We start from the raw sequence: 14,463 nt of genomic DNA, 5'->3' as shown, positions 1-14,463 counted from the left end.
AAAGCTGCCTTTCTGCATCAATCTTCAATACACTGGGAGATATTAAAGGAAGAATAAATGGCAGAGTAAGGACAGCAGAAAAATCAGTTATCTTGGAGGATCTCACTTCAATCAAATTAAGATCAAAGTCATCCCAGCTGCTGCTACTCTTTTTTTTTTGCCTGTTACCAGGAAGCAAACAAAAGGGCATCGTGACTTTCTGGATATTATGATGGTAAAACACAAAATATTCATTCAATAATCAGTGAGACTGTTTTGAAAAGAAAGCAAGACGACTATTCTGAGTAAACGCTTTCCTAGATGTGAAGAGGACACCCTTCACTTATTAAATACTACCCTTTAAATCCTCCCTCCTCCCGAGCCATGCATTGAACAAATGCGGAGAGAGAGAAAAAAACAACGTTGCGCATCCTTCCGCCTTGCGTTCCCTCTCCGTCTTTCTCAAGCAAAGCACAAAATGGAAATAGAAATAGAAAATGACAGTTCTGGGCAGCCCAAAAAGAATCTTGCTGTGTCGCTTAAATGCCTTTAGTTTGATTCTGTTATACGAGCCAGATTATACCAGAACTCTCAGGAGAAGCCACCCATTTGCTGCCCCTGAAAAACCAAATCTCTTCTTGTTACAAATGATTAAAAACGGAGCTAAAAACGAGGAAAAGGAGGGGCGGTAAGCAAACGCACCCGCCGGCAGGGGAGGGAAACCGAATGTTGCTTGGCGGCGGCGGCGGCGGTTGCTGTTACTGCTGTATCCGCATTGCTATTATGATGTCGTCAGTCAAAAGATGGAGAACGAGATGTGTTCCCCCCCCCTCTTTCTCGCCAAAGAATCACCCCCACTCCCCCCATCGTCAACCTCTCTCCCCCAAAATACGACCCCTCTCTTTCCCTGTGCTTTCTTTGCTCTGGGCAAATTGTTGCCACCCCGGCCCCAAGTAGCCTGCAAAGCAAAAGTAAAACAGAAAATACGACATCAACCTAAGAGGCGCCCAAGCGCAATAACCCATTTGTGTCACATGCGCACAGCCGCAAGACAGACTGCAGCGAGCAGCTGCGGCCTTTTGAAACGGACAAGGAGGAGGCTCGTCGAGGCCAGCCCAATAGGACGCCAGCTGCCTGCTTCTGAGAAATGGTCTAAAGCGGCTCGCTCGCCTGCCATCGCTCACTGCCTCCCCCCCGCACCTCTCTCTCTCTCTCTCACACACACACAAACACACTACAGCCGATGGCACCGTACAGCCAGAGCGTCACTGGGTGACACGCGCACACACACACACACATTACCCCCAGCATCACCACCCCCTCCCCCACGTGCGCATGGTCTGCAAAATCTGGCCTCTGTGGGGCATCTGGAACTTCCAACCAGAAGCCGAACGTAAAGCCAGTTCCACTGTACCTGTTTTCAGACATCATTCTCAGCTGTTTTTCTGCTGCTTCTCCCCACCCGATTTATCTCAGCTACTGGATTTACAACGAAGAGAGTGAGGGCAAGGGAAGTCGTGGTTTTTTTTTTCTCCCCTCTCTTCTAAACCGTCTTGCACCTTCTGTTTGAGACTGCAAGTGAAGTCACAAGACTGATTCTGTGACATCACATGAAGTCTACAAACACTGGATTGTGACTTCACTGCAGGATGGAGCAGGGAGGATTTTTTAAAAAAGGGAAGGGGAGGGGGAAAAGGCTCTTATTCAAACACATATCTGCAAGAGTAACAAAGGATCACAAGAATAAACCCTAGCAAAATATGTCAATGTAAATAAAACACAAAACATGTTTGCACATATACACTAGAAACAAATCTAATTATGAAAAACAGTAATTTAAAATGGATTAAGGAAAAATAGGGGGGAAAACTCCCAAAGTCATCATAATTAAGGAAAACATTTTTCTGTCTGTATGTCTCCTCCCATCTTCAAGGGTAAGCCCAGATTAGCAGTCAACATCAGTGAATGTTGAGGGGTAGGAAGAATTGGACAAAGGGAGAGAATTAGAGAAGGCATTACAATCAGCTGAACATGTTAGAATAGTTGCTGTAACAATTGCTGTAATGATACACAGGGCATATACATGACAATAAAGAACTGATTTTTTGAAGGTCAAAGATACATGAAAACCAATCTGCTGCTACCAGGAGGGCTACAAGTGATATACATACCAGGGTTCTGAATTCCAAGGCTCAGGTCTATCTGTGGAATGTGTGTTACCATCAAAAAAGGCTGCAAAGAGATTTGTCCTCAACAGAAGAGGTAGAAGAACTGAGCCAAGGAAAGAAAAAAAAAAAAAAAAGCAAACACTTCAACTTGCTAAGTGACATTCTTGTATTGGCTAGCAAGCAAGTGGCACTGATGCTAAGAGGAAAATACTGTATAGACAACAGCATTTCCCACTAATATTTAATAGCTCTATAGAACATGGATGTACAAATTATTTCAGGCTAAGGGCAGCACTTAATCCTTGAGTGGTGTACACTTTTTCAAGCAAGAAGAAAAGCTAAATTAAGGTAATTATTTCTTGTTCATTTAAGACATGTTGCCTTCTGTCACACTAAATATAAAACAGCAGCTTTGGGGGGAATGGCAGAGGCCAGCACTATAGAACAGAAGGTCATACTCAGTATAAACTTTTAGAGCAAGTTAAGAGAAAATGTGCACATCTCAGAGGGGAGGACAGAGAAAGGAAGGCGGGTGGGGGTTTTTTTTTCTCTTTTTTTGCAAGCTTTTTCCAAATACACAGACATAGAATTTTTAAAAACCCTAATAAATAGTAATCTAAAGACTTCCTCCCTCATTTTCTGTCAATTTAAAAAAGCTCGGCAGAATGCCTGGATTGTTATCAATCCTTCAATTAGACTTTATTTTAGCATATTTTTAAACATCACCTGCTTTTTTACAGATGCCCTTCAATTAACTTCACTGCTATTCAGTGAATAGAAGCAATCTGATTAAGGTGAAGTATCAATTAGTGTGGTCTCACAACATGCCAAGCCATTTGGTCTGGTTTAACATATCATCTGGACTCAGACTATGATAAAAGTAGACTTTAATTTCAGTCCATGTTAACTTAAATTATCTCACCTTAATCACAATCTGACATGCAATCCAATTCAGATAGGAAATGGTTGACTCTCCTTTCTGGCCTTCCAACATAGACATAATAACAGGAGAGGCCATATAAAGTATGGTCTTGCTACTCTGGCTTTCTTTTCATTCCCTATGGGAAGATATTTAATCAAACAAAAACTGTGCCATATGTCAGCAGTCTCCATCCCCAATTTGGCTACTATGTATTTTTTACTTTTTTCATTCACCCAAATAAAAACAAACCCAGGCAAAATTTTACGAAGGGATTAGGACAAGCAAATCTCAATGAAAATATTATGCTGTTTGTTACATTATTTGGTAGGCTTTCTTTAAGGAAATTTGTTATGACTAATGCCAAGACATGCTCAGCATATCAACCTGTCATGTGTATGTGTGTGTGTAAGTTCTCAAGATCTAACCAGATGAACTACAGCACACAAAGGCCTTCTTGCGAATTACTACTCTTTATTTGTAAAACTGAAATACAGTACAGAAAATACTGCTTTCTTTCGGGCTTCAAGGCTAATCACATAAGCAGCATTTAGCTTAAGCAAACAAATCCCCATTTTCTTTACTAACCCACAAAGAAATTAGAAGAGAGGCCGGAATATGGCAATTTGATGTATAGCTGTATTTCTTAAAATTCTTTAGACTAGAAAAAGACTGTAAATTGTGGATTTACAAGCACAATTGACCTGAAAATTTATGTTGTTAAATGAGAAATTTGTTAAGTGAATTTTGTCCCATTTTTTGACTTTTCTTGCCACGTTTGTTAAGTGAATTACTGCAGTCATTCAATTAGTAATATGGTTAAGTGAATCTGGTTTCCTAACTGACTTTGCTTGTCAGAAGGTTGCAAAAGGTAATCGCATGACCCCTGGACACTGAAACCGTCATAAATGTGAGAGTTGTCAAGCATCCAAATGTAAATCACATGACCATGGGAATACTGCAACGGTCATAAGTGTGAAAAATGGTCATAAGTCATGTTTTTCAGTCCCATTGTAACTTCTAACGGTCACTATGCAAACTGTTGTAAGTCGAGGACTCGAGGACTACCTGTAATCAAGAGGTAAAAAATATGGATGACAATCCAAATTGAGTTTTCTCTCTGCCTTCAAGAGGCACACATTTGCTACTATATCATAGTATCTATTGTTAAAGTATAGGTATGTGTGCAATTATAACTAAAGTCACCTTCTCAGAGTCAATTATGACTCTAATTATGCTTATCTGGGAATCTTTCATGGCTAAGTAGAAATTTTGTGAGCAGTGAGCCACTTCCTTTAGTTTAAAACCATGCTGATCTTCTCATCCAAGAACTCCTTTAGCATACCCAGGAAAGTGCAAATCTTCAGTAGCAAAATTAATGCATAGTTTGCTAACTATCATCATCTTTTCTAAATTATTTTTTTGCCAGCTCATCGGGTCATTTTCATTTCTGTTTCCTCCCACCCATGACGGCTTGTACATTTGGAAAACCCTCATCTGCTTCAGGTCAGTGCTTTTCCAGATGAGTTTATCACCCTTCAAATGCAAGATTGTGTAAGAGGATGGTAGATGGTGCTTAGCTGCTCCTTAAGTTACCAAATCCATATGTTAAATGTGGATAGTAGTCTGCTTACTCACTTGGGAGTGCTATCCTTAACATTCTGCATAAAGCCTGGCACAGCCCTCAAGCTAGAGGAAGTTGCACACAGCTGGGACATTTTTTTAAAAAAATTAGGAATATTGCTGCAATGTCAAAGATGGGCGCTTCATTTGTTTGTTTAATTCAATTTGTATACAAATAATACAAACCCATCTCATACCAATGACTCTGGGCAGCGAAAAATAATAAAAACAATTGAAATAGTTAAAACACAGTGCAAAAAAGAAATTAAATAGAAACAGCAGCCAAGAAAAATTATAATCTGTTGGTGTCAGTATAACCAGGAAATGGTAGCCTTCACACACTCAGGTCCAGGCACATAGCCAGGTCTTCAAAGTCTTCTGAAAGTTCAGCAGAGTTGGGAGCATCCTAATTTCTGGAGGGAAAATATTCCAGAGGGCAGGGGCTACAGCAAAGAAAATACATCTCCTGGTCCTGCCAGACAACATTTCTTAGCTGATGGGACCCAGTGCACAGCCATCCTGCCAGACCGGATTGGCCAGGTAGAAGCAATTGGAAGAAGACAGTCCCTCAGGTAACATTTACTATTCCAATTCTCTCAGGTATAGAATTTTTGTTACCGCCTCTTTTTGAGTGATACAGATATTGAGTTTTCTGTTCTATGTATTTAAATGCTAAGCCTTTGAGTCCTTCCAAGTCTCAAACAGTCTTTTTTCCCTGTGCACATTTTTACATTAACATTAAAAAAAGTAATGATTCTCCTTTAAAAGAGTAAAGATTATGGATTGGGATGTAACAATGTTGTTCAAGAGAAAGCTATTCTATTTGAAAATTGTGAGAAATATAGCTGTTTTAAAATTATGGCAGTGATAATTTAAAACTAAAAAAATAGGACATATTTCTAAAACTTTCTTAAGTACAAGAAAGTTTTAGAAATATATCCTATCCTTTATTTTTGCATTTATCAGTTGTAACATTGGTGCTTATGGTTGAACAACTCAGAGATTTATAACTGAGAAAATAATAAACAACAAAACTGTACAGTAAAATACCATTTTATATACAGTCCCCTCAAATCTATTAATAACCCTCATTCTCAGAACATTCTTACATCAATGTACTCTTGTACTGAACTCAAGCAATATGGAATTGCTGTTTATTTTACATGTGATTTTATATGTAAGGCTTTATGTAATTTCCATGTTGTCTCTCAAGAAGCACTACCGTTAAGGAAGTTGATCCAAGACTTGGTCCTCTTGGACTTATAACCACTGTAGGTATCTAATGTACCAGGTAGTCCTGGTACATTACCTTAAGTGGGAGGAGGATCTTGCTGTGTTAGTTCAGGCTCTCAGCAAACCAGATGAAATACAGAAATGCAGTCTTAATGGAATTGCTTCAGAAAATCACTCAAAACTGCAGGTGGTACAAAATATAATAGTCCAATTATTCACTGAATATAGTTGCTAGGATCATATTACTGTGGGTTCTGCACTGCTTGGCAGTAGGTTTCTGGGTATAACTCAATGTGCTTAGCTTAGAAAACCCTATATAGTTGGCACCAAAATATTTTGGGACTGCCTTCTCCAGACAAAGTTGACCTATCCTATTCCCATTCTGGGAAAAACTTTTGATAATTCCCTACTTTTTTGAGGTAATAGAGATCAAGACTGGCAACAATTGTTCTTCTGCTATAGCTCACTGTTGTAGATGTTTCCGTGGAACTTAGAAATTTTCCATTGTTGATTGCCTTCCAGAATCTCTATATCAAAGAGCCCCTGGGATTAACAAACAAGGGGAAATTGTCTGGGAATAATCATATCAAGTACTTTCATGTCTTTTGTATTCCAGATTTTGACTAGGAACCTAACAGCTCTCTGGCAAAATATTGTGAAATTTACTAAGTGCCCTTTGAAAGCTTGTACTGTACACCAGACATGTGTACAAGTTAATTCCCCCAGCCCCAGAGGTTGATAGCACCAGCACTTCAGTTATAAAAAAAATAAGCTGCTCATGATAAGAGCCAATAGGAATGCCTTCCACCAACGGATTGCAACTCACTTATTCCAATATATTATTGTATCTAATATGTAGCTTCCGGTTGAGGGAGTCCCATAATAATCTGAAGCAGGCCCATGGTTGCAATAGCAGTTGTGAGTTCTCAAGATCCAACTTCAGCAACAATACTTTACAAACTGTCATTCTGGCAATGCACTGTAGCATCTCTAATTTATCCCTTAATCTGGCCACACAAACAGGAATTCACATTTTAGATGATGCAAAATTCTATCCATTCTTGGCTGATTTGCCTTCTTGTGTGGTCAGTACACACAGACACATTTATTTATTTCTTGATTCTTCTCTCTTGCTTCATTCATTGTGTTCTTATTGGGTTTTTTTTAATGTAATTTCTTGTCCTCTAGCCTCCTAGATGAAAATTAACAATAACTGCTAATTTTCCCATCATTATTTCTGCTGCTTCTCATGCTGATCTCTGCCTTTCTCATTCTGGCTACCGACTGGTATCCAAATGGTGGCACTTCCTTAGGCAAAGCAGTCATAGCCACTAAAACTATATCTCTGCAGCTATTTAAACAGTGCGGCTGTCCACATTTTTTTGACCCAGCATGATTTCTACAGTATTTGCCTACTTTTTCCCCTTGGGCAGTCACATAAGGTATAGCTCTTGGCTAGAGTTCCTGCTTTTCCCTTATTCATTGTTAAAAAGTCTCCATTTCATATATTCCTTCCATTTTCATATCTTGTTGTCTTCTTCCTTTCATACCATTTCTCAATCATTCCAGATTCTGCAGTAACTAATATAAACTGGCACTATTCCATCCTGAGCTGAAACACAATCATAGCGGTAGATAGGAAGTCTGTCTGTAATAATATGCCTACTTAGTCTTCCTCCAGATTGTAACCATTGTTATGCACTTGAAACAAAATCCCTCCCACTTTTAGTCCTTTATCTCTAAAGTCCCCCTTTTCAAAGCAAGATATACATATATACACACACAGAGAGAGAACAAGAGCACGCAATGAAAGGCATTTCTAAGCAGTGGTGCTACAGAAAAACATAGAGCGCAAGTTGCTTTTGCAGAAGGACACAATTTTTTCTAGGAGATAGAACCCCAACCATCTATTACACTCTTCCTTTCCTCTTGATTTTAAAATGGCACAAAATAATAAAGGCAATGATAAAATGCTAACATATAATTTATGAGATGAAAATTGCTATCTTCCAACTGGCTCCCTGGGACTCCGCAAGTACTGTCATAAATACATGTCCTCATATCAGCTTGGAAGCCATTTTTCTTTGGGGCTTCTGAGCTGCTACATTCAGTGCCTGGAAATTTGGGAGAGGGATGTCAAGGAGTGGTGGAAGATTTGCCACAATAACATTCCTTTCTCAGAAAGTCAAGGACATGTTACTCTGCACTTGGAGGTGAGTGAATGGGGATAGTCTCCAGTTGGAACAAAGTAACGATTGGACCATGTGATGAACTATTGGGTGTAGGGGTTGGATTTTGGGTTTTCTATGGGTTAGCAAAACCTGGAACTCTCAGATTTGGGTTTTCCTCAGATGTGCCAATATGACATCTCTAATAAAATGGATCTTTGGGAAGATGGTATTCTTGGAGTCTTTTTCTCTGGAGGTTGTTATTTGGAACACTGACGCATCATTTAGCAACAACTGTGACCAGCAATTGGCTTGTTAAGCGAAGTGGTTGTTAAGTGAAACTGCTTATGATCAGCTTTCCTTTGTTTTATAGATTTGCAAATCATAAATGTTAAGACTGGTCACAAAGTTACTTTTTCATCATCGTACTTAGGGTTGCTAAATGAGCCAGTCACTAAATGAGAACTACTTGTATCTATTATGTAAATATTAAAAACATATCTGATTTTGTAGATATCATAAAGATGAAAGCCTTCTTTCCCCCAAAATTTATGTAGGTGCAACAGCATGAGCCCTTTCTAGTCAGTACTAATAGATAAAAAGGAATTTTTAAGAACCAGTGATGTACTTCAACTATAGTAATGAACAAGGGTTTTATGGTGTAGTTGTTCTTTTTATCTTATATTTTATTATATAAGGTCATGTATAAATGTCTAAACTTGTATATACCTTATGTATCATGTGCATTTACTTATACATAAACATATAACATTTTATACATCCTCCTCATCTACTTGTAATTTTCTATTTTCCTCTTGTTTCTTCTGTTCTTATTCTCTCTCCCCATTTCCAATACCCATCCAAATATAACCTAATTCAGGACATACATACATACATACATACATACTACCTAATGACAGCACTACTAAGTAAAAAACAACTAATATTGCTTATATATTCTAATAGTGGCCTGTAGTTGAGCCATTTGTGTTGATTTGCAGAAATAGTAAATAATTGGCTATGTTAACTTTATATGGGGATAACATCAATACTTTCTTAAATTTATTTATTGAAATATGTCCTCTATACTCACTTTGAAAACTGTGTGCATTAAAATTGTTAGCAATCAATACACCACAGGAAATGAAAATGTAAAAGCCTATGCCCTCAAAGGTATTAATCTGTAAAAGTTAGAGCTTTGTTTGATATTTGAATATTTATTCCAAAGGGACAATATTTATAGTTATAAATATTTCAAACTGATAATCTCAGACTAATATAAATATAAAATGGTAGTTAAAATACAAATTAGCATGTGAGAAATTAAATATTCCCACCTGCTTGTGGACTAATAGGGTTATTAATACTTTAGATCAGTTTATGTCAATCACATTTTTAAAACACTTGAGTTATTGCCAAAGGAATTTGGATTTCTCTAAAACTGCAGAATAGTATAATTAATTAAAATACATTTTGTCACCATTGAAATATTTTTGGGATTGTTCTAAATTTACAGCATTTTTAAAAGCAGATATAAGGTACAGTTAACATGGATATAAATTATTTGCAAGAACACTGGAATAAAGAGTTAAAATGCCTTTTATTAACAAGTAAGTGATTATATATGTATTTTATTTAAAAAAAAATCATGTTTATTACCCACTTTAGCAAGTGTTTAAAAAGGATTGTCTGTCAAATTCATTACACTGAAAGAATACTGTAAACTGGAATATGCTTATCATATGATATGGACCTGCTCCACTATTGTTTTATCTGTAAACTTAATATGTTTTGGAAAGAGTAATATGATTGAAAGAAATGAATGTGAATTATACAGCAAAAATTTGGAAGGCATTAGTGTATGATGAACTATGGATTCATTGAATCTGAAGCCTAATAAAAAAGAAAACTCTTTACAATGGAAATCCTGAATTTACAATACTCATTTAATATGTATTTGCTTTATCAACCTAACAAAAAAACCTGATCACTATTATTCTCTGTGTTCAAGGTTTAATGCTTTGGTTTTTTTAAAAAAAGCACAAGTATATATGTGCATGTATACATTTTCATACACACCTGCGCGCACATATGATAAAAGATTCAGTTTTAGATACATATATAATTTATTTATTGAAACTATATGCCCCAATCTAGCACATAATGTAGTATAAAATGCACTTGCTTCTTTTACTTTTTATTTCCTTTTTTCTCTTTCTCTTTTTCTTTCTTTCTATATAAAAATAATAAAAACAAAAACAAAACCTAACAAGCAATAAAAGTTAAAAGTTACCATAAAATGAAATGCACACAGAGAACATTCAAATATGGAAATCTCACTCCCACAGTGGATATATTACTATTGGATTCTTGCAGTTGTTTTTATTTGGAACCAGGAAATATAATACCATATGTCTATCAGTTTAAGTAACTTAGATGAGAAAAGGGGATAATAGGCAAAAGAGATGGAAGTTACAATTACCATAACATATTGCATATAGTGTGAGAACATATTAAGATGTAGAACAATTGGATATGAAAGTAGATCATGAAAATATACAAGAAGCATAACGACCAATGAAAACATAAGGAAGTAATATTATTATTTGAAAAGGATATAAAGTTATTCTTTTATTTAACCAAAGTTAATAATGAATAGGTAAGTGTAAATGAAAGTGCCACTGAGAAATTAACATCAGAGTTTAATTCCACGTTTAGACTTCCAGGGTGTAATGTGAGCACTAAACCACAATGATTGCCTGCTCCCTCTTTTGCCTTTATCATTAGTTCTTTCCTTAACAATTATCCAGTAAAATACTGGAATCTGTCATATAGGTCAGCCCTCTATTGATAAACCATACATATTTTCCATGACTGAATTATCAGATCCATTTCCTTTCTAGCCAATGAATATTGCTGAATAAAAATGTAATCTTGCCTCTCATTTCAAAAATCTAATGAACGCTGAAGGCATTTAAGAATCTACTTCTATATCAATATATATAGTGCATAGATAATTATAAATTTATAGATGTAGGAACATTCACAGACACATATATTAACATTTCTAGATTGTGTATTTCTAAAAATACAGTGGGCATTAAAGTTGGGCAGCAACCCTATGATAGAATTATGCTTGGAAATTTTTCCAAACAGCTGTTTGATTGAGTAGTGTAAATTTCTTTCAGATCATATATCAATACTTCACGAGCTCATCATTCCTTTCCTTTTACTGTCACACTATTCAATCCCTTTTGCAAGTAACACACTGTTTAACTTAAAGTAAGTTCAAGGGAAATCCACTGCAGCAGTATCTGTCAAACCTACAGTATATCAATTCAACAGGGGCTAAAGAAGCAAGTTTCAGGGTACCTCTTAGGCAAATGTTCTACTCAGTGGGATTCAAATTTTTTAACAACCGGTTCCGTGGGCGTGGCTTAGTTGGTGGGTGTGGCTTGGTGGTCATGTTATTGGCTGGACGTGGCCAACTCAATATCACTTTCATCGAGGCACGCATCTCCTCACCTGGCCTCTCATGACTGTGGGGATGCTGCAACAGTTGTAAGTGTGAAAAATGGTCATAAGTCACTTTTTCAGTGCCACTGTAACTCTGAATGGTCACTCCACACAAGCAAAGTACCAGCAAAGGAGGGGAAAAAAACTCCAGTGAAGTTCCAGAGACAGGAAATCTAGTCCTGCCAAGAATGTAATAAGGTTAATGGAGAGGCAGTTTCTGTAAGCAACACCAGAATGTTTCCTTCCTGCCTTCCTTACAGGATTATGTCAGTAATTTCTACTAACAACCGGTTCTCCAAACTGCTTAGAATGTTAACAACCGGTTCTAGCGAATAAGTGTGAACCTGTAGAATCCCACCCCTGGTTCTACTGGTACCTTCCCCACCTCCTTCCTTATATATAAGTTTTCATTCAATATAGGCATAAACATAAACATATTTATGCACAGAAAACAAAATAAACCCACTTATAATAATAAAATATAAAATATAGAAATCCTAAATTCAGGAACATAGTGTTCACTTTTTTCTAACACAATGATGGATACATATCTGATGCTATATCTATGGCACCACTCAACTATATTAGAAGCAATAATAATCCTTTGGCACCCTTTTATTCATTCACAGGACCCTTTGTTTGTTCACTTAACTTCTATTAAAGAAAACAGAATTTCTCTAAACAGGAACCCTTGGCTTATAGTTACTTTTCTATGTACCAGTAATCGGATTCTTCACAGGATTGAAATCCAGAATTAGTCACTTTTGGAGACCAAATCAGAAACTCAAGGTTTACACATTGTGATTCACCATTTGCTGAAATATGGCATTCTCTGACTCCAAACTTACAGAAATCAGAAACCACAGGAAGTAGCCTGCATTTAAAAAGAGAGTGAAATAGATCTAATGCTATAGGCAACTTTTCATCTTTGAGGTCCTTATTATTTGACTTGCATAAGATGCCTTTCCATTTACCTTTCTAACAATGTGCTTATTTGGTCTACCAGAAGGTTACTGAAATTGGCTGTCATAACGATAATATATTCCAAATATTTCAACAAAATGCATGAATTTTTCTCAGAATAAATACTGAACCTCTGTTGGAAGGATTCTGAATAATGCCAAATCAGTACTAGGTGGAATTTATTACTATCTGCATTTTTTTTCTTTTGTAAGCAAAAACAAATATGTGAGATTTCCACCTCTTCAGGCACCTTTCCCAGTAGAAAATAGACTGTAAGGCAATATTTTACTTACTGTTAGGATGGGTGGCTTACGAAGAAAACATGCTTCTCTGACCATGAGAGTAACTGCTTCACTCTATCTGATATCTTTCTCACAGGAAGTAGATGATTGCCTTGAAGGCCTAGCTAAAATTGCAGAAGGTTTGAATACACCCTGTGACAAGGATAGGGTTCTTTGAAGGGGGCAGCAGAGAAAAGAATTTTGTGCTCTAAGTAGAATTAAAAAGAAAATAACAGAACTGTGATCTATTGATGCTGAATGCTCTTCCCATTCAAAAAGGAAGAAAAAGAGTGCGGTGCAGTGCAATTGAATTGAATGAGATGGGATAGAACAGAACAACAGAGATGGAAGGGACTTTGGAGGTCTTCTTGTCCAACACACTGCTCAAGCAGGAGATTCTATACCATTTCAAACAAATGGCTGTCCAAACTCCTCTTAGAAACCTCCAGCAACGGAGCACCCACAACTTCTGAAGGCAAACTGTTCCATTGATTGATTGTTCTAACTATTAGGAAAGTTCTCATTTCTAGGTTGGTTCTCTCCTTGATTAATTTCCATTCATTGCTTCTGCTTTGGAGAATAGGTTGACCCCCTCTTCTTTGTGGCAGTCCCTTAGATACAAGAATAATGCTATCATGTCGCCCCCGTCCTTCTTTTCGTTAAACTATACATATCCAATTCCTGCAACCAGCCTTCATATGTTTTATACTCATCTTCTAATTAATTGTCTTTGTTGCGGTTCTCTTTCTAGAGTCTCAAAATCTTTTTTATATTAGGGCAACCAAAACTGGATGCAATATTTCAAGTGTAGTCTTACTAAGGCACTAAAAGTGGTACTAACACTTCATGTGATCTTGTTTTTATCCCTGTGTTAATGCAGCCTAGGACTACATAAATTTTTTTGGCAGTTGCAGTATACTGTTGGCTCATATTTAAATGATTGTCCATTAGGACTCCAAGATTCTTCTCACAGTTACCACCGAGTCAGGTACCTAATCTATATTTGTGCAATTGGCTTTTCTTGCCTAAATGCCTTATTTTTCTCACCTCTGAATTTTTGTTAGATAGGGGTCAGTGTTCAAGTCTGTTGAGACCCTTTTGTATCTTGAGCCTATCTTCTGGTGTGTTGGCTATTCCTGCCAGCTTGGTGCAATGATGAGTTCTCCTTCTTATCCCTTCACCTAAAAAGTTTGTGGAGCTATTGAAGAGTACTGGGCCTAAGACAGAGCCTTGACAGAGCCCCACTGCATACTCCACTCCATGTAGATGCAGTTCCATTAAGAACTACACATTGAGCAAAGTTGGTCAACCAGTAACTAATCCATCTGGTGATGATGCTGTCTAATCTACATTTTTATATCTTATCAAATAGTAGGTTGTGGTCTACTTTATCAAATGCCTTACTGAAGTCCAACTAAATTATGTCCATAGCATTTTCCTGATCCACTAATTTAGTCATGTTTTATTGGTCTCCACACAGCTATGAATTGTTGTGGTTACCTAGTGAGAAGTGAAAAAAGATTTGATACAATGACTGATATTTCATGGAATGTTTTATTTATTACAAATGCTTTTAAGCCATTCCATTCAAACAAACCTTAGTGACTTTTAAA

The 14,463-nt window shown here is 36.9% G+C and overlaps 1 protein-coding gene across 3 annotated transcripts in view; it reads right to left on the bottom strand.

Moving 5' to 3' along the window:
• TCF20 (transcription factor 20) overlaps nucleotides 1-14,463 on the bottom strand; it is a 92,495-nt gene that overhangs the window by 56,000 nt on the left and 22,032 nt on the right. Inside the window, exon 1 of one of the 3 annotated variants that reach the window (XM_026694760.2) lies at nucleotides 1,394-1,538. The exons of the other annotated variants lie outside the window; for them this stretch is intronic. The gene's annotated coding sequence lies outside the window, so the exon portion shown is untranslated. Of the gene's footprint in view, nucleotides 1-1,393; nucleotides 1,539-14,463 lie in introns of those variants that run through there. 3 annotated transcript variants of the gene reach the window in all.

Source organism: Notechis scutatus, chromosome 6, assembly GCF_049901735.1.
Source record: "Notechis scutatus isolate UNSWTSFEM ecotype Mainland chromosome 6, rNotScu1.2, whole genome shotgun sequence".
In the NCBI taxonomy this organism is placed as follows: Eukaryota; Metazoa; Chordata; class Lepidosauria; order Squamata; family Elapidae; genus Notechis; species Notechis scutatus.
This window is presented reverse-complemented; position numbering and strand designations above follow the sequence as displayed.